The 22,929-nt window shown below is 39.7% G+C and overlaps 2 long non-coding RNA genes across 3 annotated transcripts in view; both read left to right on the forward strand.

Annotated features, from left to right (window-relative positions):
• LOC146398066 (uncharacterized) overlaps positions 1-22,929 on the forward strand; it is a 1,038,644-nt gene that overhangs the window by 272,684 nt on the left and 743,031 nt on the right. The window lies entirely within an intron of this gene.
• LOC146398068 (uncharacterized) overlaps positions 10,289-22,929 on the forward strand; it is a 76,814-nt gene continuing 64,173 nt past the window's right edge. The window contains exon 1 of one of the 2 annotated variants that reach the window (XR_014821000.1): positions 10,289-10,389. This is a non-coding gene — a long non-coding RNA (uncharacterized LOC146398068). Of the gene's footprint in view, positions 10,491-22,929 lie in introns of both variants that reach the window. The other variant, XR_014820999.1, reaches the window with a different exon arrangement.

The following is a 22,929-nucleotide window of genomic DNA, read 5'->3' on the forward strand; positions in this document are numbered from 1 at the left end:
CACGACCTGGGATGCTGCTGGTTGCCTTGGCAGAAGAGGAAGAAAAATAATGTGATGAACTGGGTATTAAGTCTTAAGTCAGCCTCCCAGAAGAATCATGTATTACTTCCATTCACTTTGCACTGGCTAAAGTAAGTCAAATGGCCACACCTAACTTCCAGGTGGTAGGAAAATGCAGTTATTATGTGTGTCCAGGAGAAGAACATAAAATATTTGGAAGTCAGCATTGATGACTACCACGTACAGAGTTCTCCTTCTGGAACCCTCCTAAATGTACATTGGATTCTCTAATTCTACTTTCCATGTCTCTTAACTTATCTTTCACATTATCCCTTTATATCTTTCTCAGCTGAATTTCTTTACATAATTCATGAATTATCTCTTCAGCCATATCTAGACAACTATTCAACCCAGCCACTGAGTTTCAATTTTTAAAAACTGCCTTTTTTATACAAACAGCTCATACAACTTGATAACAAAAAAATAATCTAATAAAAACATGGGCAGAGGACCTAGACATTTCTCCAAAGAAGACATACAGATGGCCAAAAAGCACAGGAAAAGATGCTCAACATCACTAATTACTAGAGAAATGCAAATCAAAACTATGAGGAGATCAGAATGGCCATCATCAAAAAGTCTACAAACAATAAATGCTGGAGAGGGTATGGAGAAAAGGGAACCCTTCTACACTGTTGATGAGAATGTAAATTGGTGCAGCCACTGTGGAAAACCGTATAGTGGTTTCTGAAAAAACTAATAGAGTTGTTCTATGATCTAGCAGTGCCACTCCTGGGCATATATCTGGAAAATATGAAACTTTAACTCGAAAAGATACATGCACCCCAATGTTTATTGCAGCACTATTTACAATAGCCAAGACATGGAAGCAACCTTAAAATCCACCAACAGATGAATGGATAAAGAAGTGGTATATGTATACAATAGAACACTACTCGGACCTAAAAAAGAATGAAATAATGCCATTTACAGCAACATGGATGGACCTAGAGATTATCATACTAAGTAAAATAAGTCAGACAGAGAAAGGCAAATCCCATATGATAGCACTTACATGTGGAATCTAAAGTATGATACAAATGAATTTATTTATAAAACAGAAACAGATTCACAGATTTTGAAAACAAACTTATGGTTACCTAAAGGGGAACGAGGGTAGAGGGGGGATAAATTAGGAGTTTGGGATTAGTAGATACAAAATAGTATATATAAAATAGATAAACAACAAGGACCTACTTATAGCACAGGGAATTATATTCACTATCCTGTAATAAACCATAATGAAAAAGAATATATATACAATTATATATATTATATATATCCATTACACAATATACAATATTACAGGATATTGAATTATATGCAATATCTTGTAATAAACCATAATGAAAAAGAATATACATATATACAATTATGTATATACATTATATATATAATTGAATCAATTTGCTATACACCAGAAACTAACCCAACATTGTAAATCAACTATACTTCAATAAAAATTTTTAAACTGTTTTTTATTTCTAGAATTTTTTCCAATTCACCTGATTTTTTAAAATATACTGTCCCTTTTTGCCTAATGAGGTCTATTCCTTCATTTATACTTGTAAGCATTTTTAAGTTTCTTTCAGATTGACCTATTATTTCAGTTCTAGGAGTACAAATCCCTTAGTGAATTATATCTGCTGACTTTCTATTGCATCATCATTCTGATTTCAGACCCTTCTGCATTTCTAGCGCCTGGAGATCCTTCTTACTCAATTTGAGCTTTGTAATTTATTTAAGGAAAAAAATAGTTTATTATATTTTAAGCAGTCTTTTCTATGTGCATGGGCTTGGAAATAGGGCTCTTTTAAATTACTTTCATTATCTGTATGGACCAGAATTTCCTAAACATTTTAAAGTGAATGGCCTTTAAATGCATGTGTGCAATAAGATGATAGCTAATAGGTTATGAAGAGTCAAGAAAGATCTTTTTTAAAGAGGGGAGACTGAGCATATACATTTGCACAAATAAAGAAACCATGGACAGGAGAGAAGTTGCCACTATGGAAATGGAAATGATTTTGTAGAGACAAGACTAGAATCAAGAATGGAAGATCTTAGGATTTGGAGCACAGGTAGAGGGATTAGCTTTGAACAAGAGTGACTTCACTTCTTCCGTAGAAACAGGAAAGCAGGAAAGAAAGGGTATGGGTTTAAGTTGTTGGGGAGAGTCTGGAAATTGAGGCCAGATACCTCTATTTTTCTCTGAGTTTGGATGTAAGGTGAGCAACGGAGATGGAAGCCAGGGGAGGGTTGAAGTTTGCAGTATCAGCTGTGACGAATAGGAGAGTGAGTCAAATATGCATCCATAAAGGCCAAGCTCAGATTGGAAACCATGCATTCGTAATGCCACCAACACAGTGGCTAGGTAGTATATTTAGGGCAGGGTGCCGCCCTAAACTGCCCACGTCTAGGAGTAGAGAACTATGTGATTGGGTTGGGAGAGGGTTAGAGTTTGCAAGGCAGTTGTAGATAAAAGATAATGAGATAAGTGTACAGAGGATGGGAAGCTGAGTAGATGAAATGATGAAGTATAGAAGATGAGCTGACCATGACCTTAAACCCATTCTTGAGTAGGAACACGAAGATGGAACAAACTGGACCACGGCTCATGGCAGCACCCCAGTGGCACATTCAGACCTCTGGAAACGGCAGCATCACTCAGGATGCCATGCTGCTGCCGTGAGCAGGTTTTCTTCCTGTCCCTTAGGTAACCATTGCCCTGGCATCGAGATGACAAGTATGTTCTGTTTTTGCTTTTGCTAATCTTGATCCATAGATTCATTGTCTCCATAAGTCTGTAAATTCCCCGAGCATGAGGTTGGTATGGCCAGTATTCACCCCTACTGGGCAAAATCCTTGTACCAGGCCATTTCATAGGCCTTTGACACTTGGATCAGGTGTCCAGCCTTGGCCCAATCAGCTGAGGCCAGGGTGATGAGGCCATATGGCAGGCATGTGCTTGATCCATAAGGGACCGTTCAAAAAGGTCTAAGACTTTCTACAATTCTTTCCAGAAGGAATAAAACTGCAGGCAGGACTGTTCTCATAAACACTGGAATAGCATTTCTCCTCCTAGACTTTGTGATAGATCTCTATCCATTTCTCTCTTCTCTCTAATTTGGGGAGCTGGACACAGTTCAAAAAATTCCGTATATAGAGCACCTAATTTTGTAAGTTACATATGTTCTATTTGCTCAGAATTTACTCCATCCACACCCCCATTCACATATACGCATAAATAAGCCCATACACACTCTCTCTCTCTCTCTCTCTCTCTATACATATATATATATATATTTGTATATGTATATATAAAACCCCTGGCTCCCATTTTGAGGCAGAAATAAATTATTTCCTACGCATAGTTTTCTTTCTGGCATCCTGACGTAGGCAGTAGTATTGTAGAATCTTCCAAAGTGTGATAAAATGGTTTCCATTTCAAGGTGGGATTTTTTATCACTTAATACAAAGCACTCTGGCCGTGTCTACCCATTTATATTACCTAGAGCAGGACTCCACAAACCTTTTCTGTAAGGGATCAGATAGTAACTATTTTAAGTTTTCTTTTTTTTGGTCTTTTTGCCATTTCTTGGGCCGTTCCCACGGCATATGGAAGTTCCCAGGCTAGGGGTCGAATCAGAGCTGTAGCCGCCGGCCTACACCACAGCCACAGCAACGTGGGATCCTTGAGCCACGTCTGCGACCTGCACCACAGCTCACGGCAACGCCGGATCGTTAACCCACTGAGCAAGGCCAGGGGTTGAACCCGCAACCTCATGGTTCCTAGTCGGATTCATTAACCACTGCGCCACGACAAGAACGCCCATATTTTAGGTTTTCTATCACAACCATTCAATTCCCTCATTGTAGGACTAAAGCAGTTGTAGACAATATGTAAATCGATGAGTATGGCTGTGTTCCAGTAAAACTTTATTTATAAAGGCAGACAGCAGGCTGGACTAGGCCCAAGGCTGTAGTTGACCAATTCCTGATGTGGAGGATAATTATTTATGATTTCTGCTGTTTGGCTGCGTAAGGGCTGATCCTCACAATAGCAGTGGGTTTTCTTGTAAATGGCATGGAGTTTCACTGTTCAATTGACTTTCCTTATATAGATAAAGTCATACAATAATAAATAATTGAAGGTCACCACATCACACAACTTGGGACTATATGCAGCAGCACTGGAAGTATTGAGAGAGATTTTTCTTCAGTTCCAGTGGGAGACCAGATTAAGGCAAAGGAATAGGTAGTGTGTTCATTCAATCATCCATTCAACATATTGGCTCAGACACTGTGGCTACTGCCAGAGATGCATAAATAAATCAAACATGGTCCTTGTCCTCAAGGAACTTGTGGTTGAGTAAGGTGTTGCTAAAACTGCCATAACAAGTACCACAAAGTGAGTGGCTTTTAAAAAAAAATGTATTGGAGTTCCTGTTGTGGTGCAATAGTGTCTCTGGAGCACAGAGGTACAGGTTCAAACCCAGGCCTTGCACAGTGGGTTAAGGATCCAGCATTGCTACAGCTGTGGCTTAGGTGGCCACTGTGGCTCAGATCTGATCTCTGGCCTCGGAACTCCAAACACCCCAGGGCAGCCAAAAAAGAAAAAAAAAAAAAATGCTGTCTCTGATTTCTGGAGGCTAGACGCCTAGAATCGAGGTTTCAGGGGGGACCAAGCTCCCTCTCATGCCTGTAGGGGAGGATCCTTCCTAACCTTAGCTTCTCGTGGTTTACCTTCAGTCCTTGGTTTATAACTATAGTTCCTCAATTTCTGCCTCTGTCATCACGTGGCATTCTCCCCTTGAGCGTCTGTGTCTCCATCTCATTCCCTCTTCCGTGAAGAATACCGGTCATAATAGATTCAGAGCCCACCCTACTCCAGTGTGACCCCATCTTCAGTGAACTCATTGTGTCAACAGTATTTCCACATGACAACAGTATGACAACAGTATTTCCGCATAAGGTCATACGCTGAGACGCTAGGAGTTAGGACTTCACCGTATCTTTCTGTGAGTGACACAATTCAATCCATAACTCAAGGTAAGAATAAATGTGAAAGCTTCTGGTTGTTGTGGTGCAAGTCTGTGTCAAGTACATGGTAAGGGCAGGGATAGAGGAGATAAGTTTTACCTGGGAGAGTCAGGAAAGGTTCTGTGGATGACCTGAAGCTTGAGCTGAATGTTTGCCAGGTGCACATGAGGTGTGAGTTGGGCCTGGGAAATGGAAGGGCAGCCCCTGTGGGAGCAGCAACAGAGGCTGTAAGTAGTGTGACATCACCAATTTCATAATACTCCACTACAACCTGAAAGGGGTTTAGGCTTCCTGTTTTCCAGAGAAATAAAAATGAAACCTGAATCTCTTGGCTATTTGATGCATCTGTGACAGTTTATCAAGCTCACTGGCAGCTTCAAAATTTCAGCATAGGAGGAGCTCAGGGGAAAAATCTAATTGGAAGGTGGGTGACCAGTCAAAGGTGCATTTGCATGATAAATACCCCATTTGGGGGCTTTGTTTTTTCTATTTTCTTTCATTAGGGCTGCCTCTGCGGCATATGGAAGTTTGCAGGCTAGGGGTGGAATCGGAACTGCAGCTGCCAGCCTATGCCGCACCCATAGCAATGCCAGATCCGAACCACGTCTGTGACCTATGCCGCAGCTTGCTGCAACACCATAGCCTTAACCCACTGAGTGAGGCCAGGAAGTGAACCTGAATCCTTGGGTTCTTAACCCACTAAGCCACAACGGGAACTCCTACACACAGTTTTTACGTAGTTTTACTTAGTTTGCCTGTTACAGGTGAATACAGATAGCAATGGTGTCTAAAGATGCCTTTATGGGCACTTCACATAAAATGGAGAAAATGTCAGTTGCATATTTCAAAGAATAAACACACCTACGAGTGGCTCGAGGGGGCAGTGATGAAGACTATGAAAAAGGGCAAACCCTCTTCCCGGCCTATCGCCCATTCACAACTCTAGGGATTGAGTGTTGTTTTTGTTCCAGCTACTGTGCTAAGGGATTGCATGCATTTTATCTTATTATCCCCAGTATATGATGAAGGCAGTGGGGTTTAGAGAAGTTAAATACATTGTCCTACTCAAAGAGCTAGTGATTTCATTTTAATGATAATCTAAATAAACCGTAATAAATGCACGAACTAGATTCTACACTGTCCAACAGAGTAGCCACTAGCCACATATGGTTATCGAAATGAAAAGGTATTAAAAATTCTCTTCCTAGGTTACACCAGGATTAGTGCTCAACACTTGAAATGCTCAATAGCCATAGGTGGCCAGTGGCTACAATTTTGGACAGTGCAGCTATAGAACATTTTCATTAAGATGACCACTCTAGGAGTTCCCGTTGTGGCTTAGTGGTTGACAGATCTGACTGGGAACCATGAGGTTGTGGGTTTGATCCCTGGCCTTGCTCAGTGAGTTGGGGATCCTGCGTTGCCGTGAGCTGTGGTGTAGGCCGCAGATGTGGCTTGGATCCCGCGTTGCTGTGGCTCTGGCGTAGGCCGGTGGCTATAGCTCCGATTGGACCCCTAGCCTGGGAACGTCCATATGCTGCAGAATCAGCCCAAGAAATGGCAAAAAGACAAAAAAAAAAAAAAAAAAAAGACCACTCTATAACTGAGCACTGCCTCATGATTTTGGTCATGTTTGCTTTGTGTGTGGAATCCAACTGGCAGGACATATTCTCCAAATGACCCAGGCAAATAAGAACAGAGCTGGCCTTAGCATGTGAATGCGGCATTACCACTGTATTAATGAGGGTAATCTAATAATTCACATAAAGAAACACTGAGAGAGATCGTTTTATAAATGCACGAAAATCAAAAGAGCCTGCCTGTGGCAATCAGTACTGTGTACTTTGTCATCAGTTGTGTAGTTTCATCGAGATAATGACCTTCAGCTCACTAAATTAGTATTGTCAATTTAAATATCATTGGCTCCAGAGTTTTGTTTAAATTTAATCTGAAAAAAAAAAAAGGCCTTTGGTGTATAAGAACTATAACTATTAGGAGTTTGCACCTTGTTTTATTTGTGTACATTTTGTTTGTTTGTTTGTTTGTTTCCCTTCCTAGGGCTGCTCCCTCAGCATATGGAGGGTCCCAGGCTAGGGGTCCAATCGGAGCTGTAGCCACTGGCCTACGCCACAGCCACAGCAACGCGAGATCCGAGCCACATCTGCGGCCTACACCACAGCTCATGACAATGCCAGATCCTTAACCCACTGAGCAAGGCCAGGGATCCAACCCTCGACCTCATGGTTCCTAGCTGGATTCCTTAACCACTGAGCCACGACGGGAACTCCTATTTGTGAACATTTTAAGATAACACTATGTGAAAGAAAATTTAGGTAAATGTAAGGATCAGTCGAGAATTTTCATCCCTCTTAGAAGGGGTCATTATATTAACCAAGACTGAGAAACACTATGCAAACCTTTAAGATGAAGAAGCCTTAACACCTTACCTGTAACACAGTCTCAGGCCCACTGAGCTATGTGATTGTCAGTAGGCTAGCAAAGCCAGATGAACTAGAACATTCTTGCACCAGTATGCCATAAGTCTACTCAGGGATATATTAGAATACCAACTGCAGCAGCTCGCAAGACTTCACCCTGACGAGGCCGTTGACTCCGAAATTTCCTAATCGCCCCCCTATTTTAGAATTAAATTAGTAAAGCTTGATTTACACTGTTCATAAGTAGCCAGTGTTCCACCACCCCTTCCCAGCTCTTCATAGGCTCCTCCACAGTGAAGAAGGAGCCTGCAAAGCAAGACTTACACATCTCATTTTTCGGTGCATGAAATTTTTTCTCTGTCTTAATCAGACCAACTCTCCTCAAGCACCTCACTGATGGAAAACAGGGCTCGAGAGTGTCATTTTCCTATGACCACTTCGCAATGTTTTCCTGAAAGATGCCGGGTCTTCTCACTTAATCCTCAGCCTCCAGCTTTCCCCTTGAAATCAGCAGATGAATTTCACACCCTCTGAGGCAAACACTGCTTTCCTTGCCATAAATGAGAAGCAAGCAGAGGTAGGCTGGGCTCTCTCCCTGGGTGCACCCCCAGGCTACAGTGAGCTCAAGCCGGTCTTTTCACTATGATTGCAGTAGTCAGAGAAGCCCATTCAGGCAACTTCTATATCCCTGGGGAAGTAAACAATTATTTTTAGTGGTATTGTATATTACCCTGAGACCCCTAAGTCATGAGGTTGCGCCATATATGTATCCCCAGAACCTTGAATGGATTTCTTACCTCCTAAATGATTTCTGAAAAATGCTTGGTAAATATTCCCAGTATTGTCTGCAAAGTGAGACTTAAAGAACACAGTTTCTTTTCTTTTCCTTTTGCATTTTAGGGCCGTACCTGCAGCATATGGAGGTTCCCAGGCTAGGGGTTGAATCAGAGCCACAGCTGCCAGCCTACACCACAGCCACAGCCACGCCAGACCTGAGCCATGTCTGCGACCTACGCCACAGCTCACAGCAACGCCAGATCCTTAACCCACTGAGCAAGGCCAGGGATCGAACCTGCAACCTCATGGTCACTAGTCAGATTTGTTCCTGCTGTGCCACAATGGGAACTCCCACACAGCTTCTTATATTAGTGGCAAATACTCTCCCCAAACATATGAACCAGAAGGATACTATAAAGTGTTTTCAAAAAACTGCTTACCACCCTTTTAAAATACCCCAAAGATAGGCAAACCAACACTGAGAAGAGTTTTCTAAATCCACTTCCCTCCCCTTGAGAAGGTGTTTCTGGTTGTTAAATAAGTAAAGCAATCTTTTACTCCTGCTTTTGCAAGTGTGGTTAATTATCATTGTTGAAGTTCAATTATGCTGAGCTAATAATAGTAGTCATCATTTCTTTGGCTCTTTATACCGCATACCATGCCAAGCTATTTACATGTATTATCTTATTTATTTCTTACAACTACTTAGTGAAGGTAGGTAGTATTATCTCTATTTTATAGATTTAAAGGACAAAATGAGAAACGGGGAGGCTTAGAAATTATTCTGAGGTCACACAGCTACTCAGTGTTGGAGTCAAGATCTGAAATCAGGACTTCCTAAAATCCCAAGCCCACACTCGTAGCCTCACAAACAATAATACGATATAATAAGGCTGTGTATCCTCATGAGCCATATTCTAAGTAATATGTTGCTACCCTTCAAGCTAAGCATTCTGATTTTCCATATTTACTTTCCACTCTCAGGAAAATATCAGGACAAAATTTCACTATGGCCAGTTCATTCATAAGTTATATCTCAGGGTGTTGGCAGCTCAAATACCCTTCCCAAAGTACTTTTTTCCTGTTCTTAGTTCCAAATTTTGGCCCCGAAGACCCCAAAGCACTTTCATCAGTAGGCAGAGCGTCCTTATGAAGAGAAGTGATGCCCCTTTTCATCCCAAGGTGAGCACTCGACAGTGCTCTGCCATCATGACTTCACTTCTCCAAGTGGGGTCACCTTTCCAGGAGAGTTTAGCCACCAACAGCTGGGCATCCGCACAACAGGAGCAGAATAATGCATTACCCACATGAAGATTCAAGGGGAGTTTTGAAAGCTTGGATTTTTTTCCAGGTTCTCGGTAAGCAGTCTAATTTCTGTTAATAAAAAATGACTGCTCTTTAGGAAGACACAAGCCAGGTTTAAATTCAGGCTTTTAGATCTTAGTATTTACTTTGAATATTACCGGCAAGCTTGGATCGTTAACTCTATAAACCCTAAACTAGCTTGTTTGTTGTGAAAGCAGCTATGCTTGCCCCTCACCCTGCCCCCACTTTCAGGCCCAGGGGCAGACGCAGAAAACCTACCTACCTCTTATTACTTCTTGCCCCTTCTCAGTTTATTTAGGGGAAAATGTACCCCCAAAGAGAAGAGTAAGTTTATCTTATGTGCAATTTGCGGTGTTTGTTATGAACTTGTCCAAAGTGTGGATTTGTACCATGAATTAAAAGTGTTGGCTAGGCAAATAAATAAAGTCTACATCATTGTAATTTGTCAAGAAGATCTTAAACTGAAGGGAAAAAACAGGTCTTTTGCTCTGAATTTTGTTTCCCCTTAATTTGTATGTTAAAGCCCCATCCCCCAATGTGATGGCATTTGGAAGCAGGGTTTTTGAGAGATAATTAGGTTTAGGTGAGGTCAGGAGGGTGGGATCTGTGGATCTGTCCTTGCAAGATGGGAAACCAGAGAGCTTGCTTGATTTCACTCTGCCTCGTGAGCTCAGTTGGTCCGCAAACCAGGAAGAGAACCCAACCATGCTGGCATCCTGATTTCAGACTTCCAGCCTCCAGAACAGTGAGAAAATTAATTTCTGTTGTCTATGGTGTTTTGTTATGGCAGCCTGAGCTGATGAATACATCTTTCATTACTTTAGAAGCACCTATTTGCATGCAAAGGTAGTAACTTTATAGTTATCATTCGTGTGCATTTGTTCATTACAGCGAAATTGACAGGACCTCTCCTTGGCAACGCTTTTATGATACTCTAACTTGAAAGTGATAAAACTGCCTTTTAAAAATTGTATAGTGCAGCTTTTTCAATAGTTGGGGCAGAGTTGTAGCCAATTAGTCAGAATTTGCGAAGTTTTAGTCTTTTGCCCCCAAACTCTAAAGAAGTTATTATGTATCTTAACAAATGTTACAGCCTGTAAGACACATGTGCATATTTCTCACAGCAGCCTTTTGTGTTTTATTGTAAGAATATTAAAGGGGAATGGATTTATGTGGATAATCATTGAAGCTGGGTATTGAGTACGTGGAGTTGATTGTATTCTATTTGGTGGATGTTTTAAAATATAGAGTTTTAAATAAACACATACATATGAGCTACATATGATCTCATGGGTGGACAATTTCACTTTGCAATTGAAGTGTAGTTGCGTAATTGTGTTTTGGTCTATAACTATTTTAAAAAATGGAAAATAACCTCCTAGTCGCTTCTTAAAAAGGGGCAAACTGTGCCAGCTGATTTGAATGAGAGTGAATGTTTTTCACTCTATTTTCACAGCTGTCTTATCAGTTTCCTAAACTCAATTAGGGTGGAGCACAGGAATTTCACTCTGCGGGGACTAGGGGCTTTGTTGTGGTGGTTTGAAGATAAGGATATATCTTCCCAGGCTAACCTCTTGGAGTGAAGACATTTCCCCAGAAGGGGGAAAATGCAGGGCCTTAAAGATCTCTTCATAGAGTTTGCAGAGTGGTTGACGCTTAACAGTCTACGGAGAACTCTGCCAGCCTCCTGGGAAAATGATTGGGTATTCAATTGTTTCCACTTGGGCACTTTCCCAGACTAGATAAAGCCTCTCCATTCCATCCTACCCCTCCTCCACCCTAATTTTCCCTGAACCCCAGGTGCGGCAGGCTTGCTTTTGTCCAGGATGAAGGAGGGCAAGAGCTATTGGGTAAATGAGGAAAGCATCCTTTCAGTCTTCTCGCCTGCTGACGTCATGCCAGTGTTCTCTTGGCTTTCGTGTGGAAATGAGAATTTCCACAATTTTAAAGGGAGTGTCTGTTACTGTTCATTATGAACTGGATAGTAATTATTATAGGTTCTTAACCTCTTTATACGATCTGGATTTTATGCCTGTGAGATATGAATTGAGCTGAGGACTTTATGAGAAGCAGAAGGATTTTTTTTTTTTTTTTGCAGAGTTTTCATTTTACTCATAACCTAGTTTTAGACGGGAGATGTGGGTGGTGAGCATCCAGGCCCTTCATGAGGCATTACACAATCTATTCGAGTTATACAGAGTGGATAGAAAAATGCCTATAACCCACTTTTTAAAAGTGTTTCATAATACAGACTGGAAAACCCTAGAAAATTCTTTAGGGCATGGAATTTCTTGACACTGTTTCTTGGTAGAAGAGTTCTCAAAACAGCTAACGACTCCCTGTTCCTGCAGTTCACAGGGTGGAAGAGGAGGAGGGTAAGCGCGTGGCAGACGAAGGGCTTTGGGGAATGTTTTGCCCTTGGGACTTGACAACCACTTATTGGTTCAAAGGTTTGCACCCCAAACCTAGAAAAGATTCCCATGTTTGGGGGATTGCAGTTAGCATAACTATTTTATCACAGCGGATTTTCATCAGAAGTTTTCATTAGGAGCGACAGACAAAATTAATGAAAGCTGAAAATTCGGAAGCCTCTCATCCCCCCTAAAAAAATTAAATAAAAAAACTTCTTTTCATGAAAGTGAAAGCATACATTAAGATCGCTTTCCGGGAGTTCCCATCGTGGCACAGTGGAAACAAATCCGACTAGGAACCATGAGGTTGTGGGTTTGATCCCTGGCCTTGCTCAGTGGGTTAAGGATCTGGCATTGCCATGAGCTGTGGTGTAGGTTGCAGATGTGGCTCAGATCCCACGTTGCTGTGACTCTGGCGTAGGCTTCACAGCTACAGCTCTGATTAGACCCCTAGCCTGGGAACCTCCACATGCCGCGGGTGCAGCCCTAGAAAAGGAAAAAAAAAAAAAAAAAAAAAAAAGATCGCTTTCCCTTCGTAGCTCCAGAATTTTTAAGGAAAATTTATATTCTATGCTTTTGTCATCATGAGTCACACTTTGAGAGCTCATAAGGTATGGAGCAATGGTCATTAGGCAATAGAGAAAAGTTGTATAGAAGTTGATGAGTCATAACAGTCCTAGGTTTCAAGGTTCTTATCTTTCACTAATTTATTAAATATTGGTGTGCCATTCTAGGGGCTGAGCATATAGCAAAACATAAGAAAGACAAGGTTCTAGTTCTCACAGAGCTTGTGTGTTCTAATATGGATAGACTCCCAAAGCGATGCAACACTAGGTAGTAATGAGGGCTAATATGAGGTCAAACAGGACAGGGTGATAGAGAATAGACGAGTAAATGTTTTCAGCTGGGTGGTAAGGGAAGGCCCCTCTGAGAAGATGACATTTGAATTGAGACTCAAAGGTGGGGAAGAAGCCATCGATGGAAGATCAAGGGAATCCATATTCCAGGGAGAGGGAGCAAAGAGTGCCAAAGCACCAAACCTTAACCTGCACGAGGAACAGAAAGCTAGCAACTGTGGCTCAGGCTCGGAGAGCAGGGGAGAGGGTGACCTGGTCAGAGGGAGGACCAGAAACCTTGTCATGAAGAGCCTTGGAAGCCAGAAGTTATGCTAAACGTGATGGAATGACTTTGAAGATTTAATTTTGTTTTATGGCCAAACCCATGGCATATGGAAGTTCTGGGCCAAAAATTGAGTCCGAGCCACAGCTGCTGTCCTGCACGACAGCTGTGGCAAATCCAGATCTTTAACCCACTCTCCCAGGGTAGGGACTGAACGCAAGTCTGTGCAGTGACCCAAGCTGCTGCTATGGAATTCTTAACCCATTGTGCCACAGCAGGAACTCCTGAAGGGTTTTGAGCAGAGGAGTCTTGTTATCTGATTTGCATTTTAAAACATTACTCTGGCTACCACGTGGAGAATGGATTATACCAAGTGTCTATGGTGATTTTGGTAAAAGATAAAGGTGGCTTGGATGAGGATAAAGAGAGAGGAGCAGCTGGGTTTGGGGTGTGTTAGAGACCCAGTAGAGAGATCTTGTTGGTGGGTCATTGTGGGAGACTAAGGAATGGATGATGCCCAGACTCTTTGGGCTCCTGTAGGAGCTACTTGCCAGATAGGGAAAGCTGGGAGACGCAAGGAAGTGGCTGCAGAAACAAAGGCTTGCCCCAGGGGCATGTTAATTTGGAAACATTCAAATTAGATGTGAAATAGCAGCTGGTTAAAAAGGTTGGGGCTGCAGGTTTATTCCCACCTTGATGCTGTTACTCATGCTGCTCCCTTTTCCTGAAAAGTCTTTCCGTTCCTTCCACCCACCCCACCTTAAGCATTAAAAAAAAAAAAAAAAAAAAAAAAAAGGTTGGGGCTGGAAATGGGGAATAGGGAAATAGGGTTGCAGGCGCACCTGTGGTCAAAGATAGGTTTTTAAAAAATAGTTACTTTTTTTTTTTTTTTAAAGATGAGGGTACTTAACTATGTAAGCTAATAGGAATGATGCAGGACAGAGGGAAAAATATCAGTGTGATGGGTTACCTATTTGATGTCTTCCAAGCACAGGCCCAAGAAAGAAAAGACAAGTTGGAAAACAAAGCATCGATTACTATTTGCTATGTATGTATTACAGGCTTTGGGAGAGGAGCAGGATAGAAAGAGAAGATGAGCATGGAGAAAGGGAACTAGGGAAGGCAAGAGAAGAAAGAAATAGAATTTTAAAAATAGTATAGAGTTAAAAAATACATCTGTGGGACCTGGGAGGAGGCTGAGGAATGAGTGAATTCTGCTTCTAACTGCTAGAGACAAATTTTTCTAGGCGACACACATTCCATTGTCCACTAAAGCCTTTCTGCCCTAGAGAGGGCAGCAGTTAAGAATGGTGTGGATATAAACTCCCAGCTCCACTTCTTGCTGGAAGGGAGCAAGTTATGCAACTTCTTTGTGCCTCAGTTTCCTCACCAGAAACATGGACTCAGAAGGGCTTGCCTTGTGGGGTTAGTGTGTGAATGAAATGAGACCATTCTTGTAAAACACAGGGCAAACTTGGCATCTTTCTAGGTACTTCTGAGACTTTGGGCAAATCCTATCTCAAGTCCCTTGAGGCCATGGGACATGTCTTATCTTTTAACTTGCCATGGAATCTAGTACATAGCCTTATGTGTAAGTAAATTTTGAATGCTCACTTTTCCCTTCTTTTTGTTTCCCTTTCCTTCTGCTGTGCTAGACCTCTCCCGTGCTGCTCATCCTTTTGTACTTGCGATCTTGGTCTATAGAGTGTTTGTTCTGTTGGATATTAGAATCATGGAAAACACGAGGTGGGGCTTTAGCTTTATTCTCTCTTCCCTCCCAAAGCAAGAAAGATGTCCAATATGAACACCTTGATTAAAAGTGAAAGTTTATACCAACATTAATTTTTCTTTTATTCCCAAGTCCATACATAATTTCTCTTGTTCATCTAACTGATTAGCTACACAAAGATTGGTTCCTGGAAAACTTTTTAATCCAAGAGAACAGCTCAGCCCTGCATCAATTTTTTTTTTTGCCTTTTCTAGGGCTGCTCCTGTGGCATATGGAGGTTCCCAGGCTGGGGGTCCAATCGGAGCTGTAGCTGCTGGCCACAGCCACAGCAATGCCAGATCTGAGCCACATGTGCAACCTACACCACAGCTCACAGCAACGCCAGATCCTTAACCCACTGAGCAAGGCCAGGGATCAAACCTGAAACCTCATGGTTCCTAGTCGGATTCATTAACCACTGCGCCGCGACGGGAACTCCCAGCCCCACATCAATTTTTGACTGCTTAGTCTACGTCATGTGTGTCCTCTTCCATTAAAATGTAAGCTCCCCAAAGATACAGACCCTGCACAGTTCTTTTAAAATAAAAGTTTTATTGTGACATATTTCAGCTAGAGGGAAAAAGGTAAAAAATAAAATATGCAAACATGTACATTTCATCCACTTTAAAAGACTTCTTATACAATTATTCCTGCCTGTGTCCTCACTCTCCCCATCAGTAATCTCTATCTTGAATGCTGTACTTAGCATTTCTCTGCAGAATTTTCTTCCTCAACTACATTATATCCGAATCTGTATCAAGTTCTCCTTTCCTCAGGTTTCTGATGTGAACACATAGTAGGCTCTCAGTCAGTTTGTTGAATGAACAATGCTTGCTTGCTTGAGAACAGCAAATGGATCTTTACCTTCCTTTTCTGTTACTCTTCCAAAAGACTTGCTCACATACTGGGTGATTTTGGAAGGTAAGATGGGTGCTTAATATTGTTGCCCTATATAAAATCTATGAAATTATAGCTATCGTACCAGTTCTTATGATGTCTGCCTCTGATAGGAGCAGAATGTAATACCACAAAGTTCCATAATAAAATCACCTATGTATAGGGGGAGGGTTTATTGAGAACCCTGCCAGTTGCTCTTTGTGAATATTTGGTATCATATCTGTCTTTTCCCACAGGAGTACATGTTCTCTTAAACTCCACTAATGAAAGGGCTTGCATGAAATCTGGTAGAGAAGAGAAGGAGAAGCCAGTGTTTTCTAGAAGCAGGTAGGGCAGAAGTATGGGCGGCAGCAGATGGGATGGTTGACGTGGGATTTTAACTACAGCTTTTGGGTGGTATGAGAATCTTCCATTGGCTTTATAGACAGCTGAGATCAAAGGCAGTATCTTTGTGATTCCTGCCCTTCCAGGTTCCTCAAAAGAGACCCTAACCACCATCCTTCCTGCAGCTTTCCCAGAATTGTGAAAGCCTATAATTCCCTGTGTTAGACCCTGTCCTACTATAAAAAATGTTTTATTATATTTGATTTACATTTTTCTATCAATTTCTGCTGTATGCAAAGTGACCCAGTCATACATCTATACAAACTCTCTCTCTTGTATTATCTTTCCTCATGTTCCATCACAAGTGATTGGACATAGTTCCCTGTGGTATACAGCAGGACCATTTTAAATGTAACAGTTTGAGTCAATTAACCCTGAAATCCCAGTCCATCCCACTCCGTCCACCTTCCTCTTGGCAACAAGTCTGCTGTCCATGTCTGTGGGTTGCCATGTCTGTGGGTCGCTTTCTGTTCTGTAGATGGGTTCATCTATACCGTATTTCAGATTCCACATGTAAGTGGTATCATGGTATCTGTATTTCTCTGATTTACTTCACCTTAGCATGAGAATCTCTAGTTGCATCCATGTTGCTGCATATGGCATTATTTTGTTCTTTTTTATGGCTGAGTAGTATTCATTGTGTACATGTAACAAGTCTTCTTAATCCATTAATCTGTTGATGGATATTTAGGTTGTTTCCATGTCCTGGCTATTGTGAATAGTGCCACTGTGAACATAGGGGTGCATGTATCTTTGTGAATGAAAGTTTTGTCCAGATATATGCCTAGGAATGGGATTGCTGGGTCATGTGGTAGTTCTATATTTAGTTTTCTGAGGTACCTCCATATTGTTTTCCATAGTGGTTGTACCAGTTTACATTCCTACCAACAGTGCAAGAGGGTTCCCTTTTCTCTACACACTCTCCAGCATTTATTTGTAGACTTGCTAATGATAGCCATTCTGACCAGCGTGAGGTGGTACCTCTTTACAGTTTCGATTTGCATTTTTCTAATAATTAGTGATGCTGAGCATTTTTTCATGTGTCTGTTGGCCATCTGTATGTCTTCTTTGGAGAAATGTCTATTTAGGTCTTCTGCCCATTTTTTGCTTTGGAGATTAAGCCCTTGTCACTTGCGTCACTTAAAACTATTTTCTCCCATTTCATAGGCTGTCTTTTTCTTTCTTTTTTTTTTAAATGGTTACCTTTGGTGTGCAAAAGCTTGTAAGTTTGATTAGGTACCATTGGTTTATTTTTGTTTTTCTATTGCCTTGGGTGACCAACCTAAGAAAACATTTGTACAATTGATGTCAGAATGTTTTGCCTGTGTTCTCTTCTAGGAGTTTTATGCTATCTTGTCTTATGTTTAAATCTTTAAGCCATTTTGAGTTTATTTTTGTGCATGACGTGAAGGTGTGTTCTAGTTTCATTGACTTACATGCAGCTGTCCAGTTTTCCCCACCACTTGTTGAAGAGACTGTCATTTCCCCATTTTATATTCTTGCCTCCTTTGTCAAATATTAATTGACCATAGATGTCTGGGTTTATTTCTGGGTTCTCTATTCTGTTTCATTGGTCTGAATTTCTGTTTTGGTACCAGAACCATACTGGTTTGATTACTGTAGCTTTGTAATATTGCCTGGAGTCTGGGAGAGTTATGCCTCCTGCTTGGTTTTTGTTCCTCAGGATTGCTTTGGCAATTCTAGGTCTTGCATGGTTCCATATAAATTTTTAGATTGTTTGTTCTAGTTCTGTGAAAAATGTCATGGGTAATTTGATATGGATCACATTAAATCTGCAGATTGCTTTGAGTAGTATGACCATTTTAATGATACTAATTCTTGCAATCCAGGAACATGAGATATCTTTCTACTTTGAATCCTCTTTAAATTTCCTTGAAAAATATAATGTTTTATAGTTTTCAGCATATAAGTCTTTCACCTCCTTGGTCAGGTTTATTCCCAGGTATTTAATTTTGGGGGTGTGATTTTTTAAAAGGTATTTTTTGATACTCCTTTTCTAATATTTCATTGTTAGTATATAGAAATGCAACCGATTTCTGAATGTTAATCTTGTCTCCTGCTATTTTGCTGAATTTGTTGATCAGCTTGAGTAAATTTTTTGTGGACTCCTTAGGGTTTTATGTATATAGTATGTCATCTGCATATAGTGACAATTTTACCTCTTCTCTTCCAATTTGGATATCTTTTATTTCTTTGGTTTGTCTTATCGCTATGGCTCGGACTTTCAATACTATGTTGAGTAGTGAGAGTGGGCATCCTTGTCTTGTGCCAGCTTTTCGTAGGAAGTCTTTCAATTTTTCACCCTTGAATATTATACTGGCTGTGGGTTTGTCATAAATGGCTTTTATTATGGTAAGATATGTTCCCTCTACACCCACTTTGGTAAAGAATTTTTCTTATAAATGGATGTTGGATTTTGTCAAAAGATTTTTCTATATCCATTGAGATGATCATGTGGTTTTTGACTTTTCTTTTGTTAATGTGGTGTATAACACTGATTGATTTTGCATATATTGAACCATCCTTGTGAACTTGGGATGAAACCCACTTAGTTGTGCTGTATGATCTTTTTTATGTGTTATTGGATTCTGTTGGCTAAAATTTTGTTGAATTTTTGAGTCTATTCATCAAAGATACTGGCCTATAATTTTGTTGTTTGGTAGTATCTTTGTCTAATTTTGGTATTAGGATGATGGTGGCTTCATAGAATGTCTTTGGGAGTGTTTCTACTTCAGCCTTTTGGAAAAGTTCTAAGAAGGTTGGGTATAAGTTTTCCTTTGTATGTTTGGTAGAATTCACCTATGAAGCCATCTGGTCCTAGACTTTTGTTTGTAGGGAGTGTTTTTATTATATATTCAATTTCATTTCTAGTCATTGTCTGTTCAAATGATCTATTTCCTCTTGAGTCAGTTTTGGTGGGCTGCATGTCTCTAGAAAGTTTTCCATTTCTTCTAGGTTGTAAAATACGGTAGCATATTCTCTTTTTTTTTCTTTGTATTTCTGCTGTATCTGCTGAGATTTCTCTTTTTTTCATTTCTTATTTCGTTTATGTGGGGTCTCTCTCTCTGTCTTCTTGGTGAGTCTGGCTAGAGGTTTGTCAATTTTGTTTACCCTTTCAAAGAGCCAGCTCTTGGTTTTATTTTTTTCTATTGTTTTTTGAATCTCTATTTTATTGATTTCTTCTCCAATCTTTACAATTTCCTTCCTTCTGCTGAACTTACATTTTGTTTGTTCTTCTTTTCTAATTCTTTTAGGTGGTAGGTTAAGTTGTTGATTTGAGATTTTTCTTCTTTTTTGAGGAAGGCCTGTACTGCTGTGAACTTCCCTCTAAGAACTGCTTTTGTGGCATCCCATATATTTTGAATAGTTGTGTTTTTTGTTGTTTTCTGTTTTTTGGTTTTTTTTGATTTTTTGCTTTTTACGGCCATGCCCATGGCATTTGGAAGTTCCCAGGCTAGGGGTCAAATAGGAGCTACAGCTGCCAGCCTATGCCACAGCCACAGCAACCAGGATCTGAGCTGAGTCTGTGATCTACACCACAGCTCATGGCAATGCTGGATCCCCAACCCACTGAGTGAAGCCAGGGATCAACCATGCATCCTCATGGATACTATTCAGATTCATTTCTGCTGCACCTTGATGGGAACTCCTGAATGCTTATGTTTGCATTGTCATTTGTCTTGAGGTATTTTTTTAAATTTCCCTTTGGATTTCCTCATTGACCCATTGGTTTTTTAGTAGCATGCTGTTTAGTCTCCCTGTAGTCGTTTTTTTTTTTTTTTGTCTCATTTCTTTTCCTGTGCTAGTTTCATACTATTGTAGTCAGAGAAGATGCTTGAAACAATGTCTATGCTCTTAAATTTGTTGAGGTTAGTTTTGTGCCCCAGTATGTGGTCAATCCTTGAAAATGTTCCATGTGTGCTTGAAAAGAATATATATTCTGATTGGATGTAGTGTCCTGAAAATATCGATTAAGTCTAACTTCTATTGTGTCATTTAGGATCTCTATTGCCTTATTGATTTACTGTCTAGGGGTTCTGTCCATTGATGTGAGTGGGGTGTTAAAATCTCCTGCTATTATTGTATTCACATCAATTTCTCCTTTTATGTCTTTAGTATTTGTTTTATGTATTTGGGTGCTCCTATATTAGGGGCAAAATATTGACAAGTGTAATAATCCTCTTCTTGAATTGATCCTTTTCTCATTAATATTTGTTTGTCATTAAATAGCATCCTTCTTTGTCTTTCTTTACTGCCTTTGTTTTAAAGTCTGTCTTGTCTAATACGAACATTGAAACTCCTGCTTTCCTGTCTTTCCATTCATAGGAAATCTTTTTCCATCTCCTCACTTTCAATTATGTGTGTCCTTTGCCCTAAGGTGAGTCTCTTATAGGCAGCATATTGTAGGCTTTTTTTTTTTTTTTTATTTAGTCTGCCACTCTATGTCTTTTGACTGGAGCATTCAGTCCATTGATAATTAAGGTAATTATTGATAAATATATATTTATTTCCATTTTAAATCTTGTTTTCCAGTTGATTCTATGTTTCTCCTTTGTTCCTTTTTTTAGCTAGATGATTTCCTTTTATGTTTGTGTCCTCCTCTTTTTAGTTGTTGTGAATGTATTTTTTTGGTTTGGAATTGTGATTGCCCTGTTTTTCAAGTATGTTAACCCCTTCCTATATCTGCTTGCTTTAACCTAATAGTCATGTAAGCGCAAACATATTCTAAAAAAGAGTCTAGATTTACTTACTTTTCTTTCCCACATTTTTTTATTTTAAAGTCTTTTTTTAACAAATTTATGTTTGTCCTTTTGCTGTTCCTTGTGTTTATTGTCACTTTTACAATAGGGTTTTGTTTTGTTTTGTTTTTTCCTTTTAGATCTGTATCCTGGCTTATTTAAGTGATTGCTTTCCAATTGTGATTTCCTCTATCCTATTTCTTTTTGCTGCTTTTTTTTTTTCAGTTAGAGGAGCCCTTTCAGTATTTCTTTTTGATTGGGTTTAAAAACTCTTTTAGTTTTTGTTTGTTGGAGAAATTCTTTATTTCTCCTATTTTAAATGATATTCTTGCTGGGTAGAGTATTCTAGGCTGCCAATTTTTCCCTTTTAGAACTTTGAATATATCTTGTCATTCTCTTCTGGCCTGTACTATTTCTGTAGAGAAATCAGCTGATAACCTTCCAGGGGTTCCTTTGTAATTAACTCTTTGTTTTCCTCTTGCCTTTAGAATCATCTCCTTTAAATTTTTGCCATTTTTATTATAATATGTCTTGATGTGGGTCTTTGTGGGTTCAACTCGTTTGGGGGTCTTCTGTACTTCCTGTATCTTGATATTGATTCCTTTATATTTGGAAAGTTTTCAACCATGATTTCTTCAGATATATTTTCAATCCCCTTTTCTTTTTCTTCTTCTTCTGGAATACCTATTATGCATAGGTTGGCCCACTTTATATTACCCATAGATCTCTTATATTGCTTTCATTTTTTTTTCATTTGTCTGCTGTCCTGATTGGGTAATTTCCATTATTCTATCTTCCAAGTCACTTATTTGTCCCTTTGGACTATTCATTCTGCTCTCCAATGCCTTTAATGCAGCTTGTGACTCTGCAAATTAATTTTCTAATTTTTCTTGTCTCCTCCTTATATTTTCCACTTCCTTTCTAAAGTAATCCACATTACTGTTCATATCTGCTCTTAATTTCTTCATATACACTCTTATTTCCTTCAGTATTTTCACTATATCCTTTTTAAACTTTGTGTCTGTTAGATTGCAGAGGTCTGTTTTGTTGTTTGCTCCTTCCGGGGGAATTCTCCTATTCCTTTAACTGGGAATGGTTCCTAAGCTACTTCATTTTGCTTATACTTCTTTATTCAAAAAACATATATTTATGTCTAATGGCAGTAGTTGTATACTGTGTTTCTGGCATACTGATTTTACAATCATCAGATTTTTTAAATCATAAACTCCAACAACATAAAATATTGACCATGAAATGAAGAAACAAAAACTTGTACCCACTGCTTATGGAAGTTTGTAGAACTACTTGCAGGGGGTTAGGAAAGGTGTCAATTTTGTACTGTGTAGTATAGTTAAAAATGCGCAAATCCTATCCTCATTAATTCCTCTTCTATGTATATACCCTGGAGCAAAGACTCATACATCAGGAGAAAGGTACAAAGATGTTTATTACAGTATTATTTATACTAGGAGAAGAACTCAAATCATAAAAGTGTCCATTAATAGGAAATAAATAAATTGATACCAAAAAATGAAATACTATGGAACAGTTAAAACAGCCTAGCTCTATAAATGTCAACATGGATAGTTCTCAAAACTGTTTTATTGATAAACACAATGGAATATTACTCAGCCATGAAAAGAATGAAATAATGCCATTTGCAGCAACATGGATGGACCTAGAGATTATTATAATAAGTGAAGTGAGTAACACAGAGAGACAAATATCATGATATCACTTGAATGTGGAATCTAAAAAATATAAACTTATTTACAACACAGAAATGGACTCAGACATAGAAAACAAATTTATGGTTATCTTATGGGATAACAGGATTGGGAGACAAATTAGGAGTCTGGGATTAACACACACACTACCATATATAAAATAGTCAACAGGGACCTACTTATAGCATGGAGAACTATATTCAGTATCTTTTAATAACC

This window comes from Sus scrofa, chromosome 12, assembly GCF_054392235.1.
Source record: "Sus scrofa isolate SSC_HxYL_T2T_F1_AM1 chromosome 12, Sscrofa_HxYL_maternal_Yorkshire_Landrace_v2.0, whole genome shotgun sequence".
Lineage (NCBI taxonomy): Eukaryota > Metazoa > Chordata > Mammalia > Artiodactyla > Suidae > Sus > Sus scrofa.